At 48.5% G+C, this 2,225-nt stretch overlaps 1 pseudogene; it reads right to left on the bottom strand.

The window, feature by feature from the left end:
- Positions 1–407: 407 nt before the first annotated feature.
- Positions 408–1,337, bottom strand: LOC112113413 (annotated as a pseudogene).
- Between the last annotated feature and the right edge of the window lie 888 nt (positions 1,338–2,225).

Here is a 2,225-nt window from a genome sequence, read left to right as displayed (position 1 = left end):
TGTTTCATAGCTCTGTTCTACCAATTTCTTTCCCCAGTGGGAAAATTACTCATCAGAAATTGCTGATGTTATGTTAAGAAACTGAAAATTGACTTCTGAATTGTTTTAAGCTTTTCAGCAAAGAAAAATCAAGCTTTTATGCTCCCCAAATGTTACACCTAATACTGCTGTAAACTAAAAAATGTTCAGACAAAAACACAGAAATCTTTGGCACCTGGAATAACAATCCCTGTGTACACACACAGAGAGACTTTCATTCAAATGAGTGTGGAACCCATGAGTCCTGACTCCCACCCCCACGCTCTACCCACTAGATATCACTCCCATCCCAGAGCTGCATATAGAACCCAGGTGGCTCCTAAGCCAGTTCACTATACATTAGAAGACAACACCTCCCCTTCACCTGCCTAGCTCCTGCCCAAAACTTTTCGGAGTGAGCCTTTCACCTCCTTATTCCTCAGGCTGTAGATGATGGGGTTGAGCATGGGGATGATGATGCCATAGAGCACGGGCAGTGCCCGGTCCTGGTCCTGTGAGTAGGTGGAGTTGGGGCGGAGGTAGGTGAAGAGGATGGTGCCAAAGTAGAGGCTGACCACGGTCAGGTGAGAGGTGCAGGTGGAGAAGGCCTTGAGGCGCCCTTCCCTCGTGCGGATCCTAAGGATGGCCAGCGCGATGTACAAATAGGACACCAGTGTCCCCAGCAAAGAACTCGAGACAAGGCCACCACCCAAGGCAAAGGTGGCAGCCTGGTTGACCTGAGTGTCAGAGCAGGAGAGCTGTAAGAGTGGGGGGATATCACAGAAGAAATGGTGGAGGATGTTGACTCGGCAGAAGGATAGGATGGACATCAAGCATGAGTGCACGGCTGAGTTGGCCAAGCCTATGGCTCAGGCAGCTGCAGCCAGCAGGGCACACACCCGTCGTCTCATGAATGTACAGTAGTGCAGCGGGTGACAGATGGCCACATAGCGGTCGTAGGCCATGACCCCTAGAATCAGGCACTCTATCCCCCCAAAGGAGATGAAGAAGAACATCTGGGAGAGACAACCGGCCCATGAGATGGACATGTCTCGAGACAGGTAATTGGCCAGCATCTTGGGCACAGTGGAGCTGATGTAGCCAATGTCCACCACCGAGAGGTTGCCCAGAAAGAAGTACATGGGCGTGTGGAGCCGAGAGTCCAGGCTGACCAGCAGTAAGATGAGCATATTGCCAATCAGGGCCACCAGGTAAATGACTGTGAAGACCCCAAAGAGGACGAGCTGCTCCTCTGGTTTGCTGGCGAGACCTAGGAGGATGAATTCGGTCACCGAGGTGCTGTTTTCCCTCCCCATCATCTGGAGGAAGTCCATCCCCTACAAGCAGAGGAAGGGCAGTAGTGTGATAGTTGAGCTGAGACATTTAGCCTTATTATGAGCTTAACTGTAAAAAGTATGTGAAAGTTAAAAAGATATCATAACCTACAGTAACAAATGTTGATGGGAAAAGGTATGAATGGGAGACAGAGACTGAGTTAGTTCAAACAAAAAGGTCTCCTGGTAGAATTCAAGGACAGTGTTCAGATCATCCTTGTTAAACAAGAAAAGTTGGTGTGGGAAATCAGTGGAATGTCAGAAACTAGGCCTGATTGGTGGACAAAATAATGAGGGTATGGGCTATTCCTCCCGTCACCTCCTTTTGGGGGTCCTTCAAGAAAGAGATTTGTTGGAAGAACAGACAGAGGCTACTGGAATGAGGTTCACCAACATGACTGCCACCCGGACCAATTCCTGGGTCCCCAGACCTTTGTCATCCTGATCCAGGGCGATGCCCTGACCAGACTGGGCCAGAGATATGGACCAAGGCGACATCACCACCTCTACATTTCCACAAGCTCACTATGTGTTGTGTGAAGAACTACTCCTTTTTTTTTTTAACCTGCTGCCTGTTAATTTCATTGGGTGACCCCTAGTTCTTGTGTTATGAGAAGGAGTAAATAACACATCCTTATTCACATTCTCCATGCCTGTGATAAATATAAAGGGAAGGGGAACAACCTTCCTGTATACAGTACTATAAAATCCCTCCTGGCCAGAGGCACAAAATCCTTTTACCTGTAAAGTGTTAAGAAGCTCAGGTAACCTGGCTGGCACCTGACCAAAAGGAACAATAAGGGTACAAGATACTTTCAAATCTGGGGGGGGGGGAGGCTTTGTTAGTCTCTTCTGTGTCTGTCTGTTCTGGGT

This window comes from Terrapene carolina, unplaced genomic scaffold (genome assembly GCF_002925995.2).
Source record: "Terrapene carolina triunguis isolate 2854851 unplaced genomic scaffold, T_m_triunguis-2.0 Scaffold25555, whole genome shotgun sequence".
NCBI classification, from domain to species: Eukaryota; Metazoa; Chordata; order Testudines; family Emydidae; genus Terrapene; species Terrapene triunguis.
The sequence above is the reverse complement of the archived record's forward strand: the minus strand, read 5'-3'. Positions and strand labels throughout refer to the sequence as shown.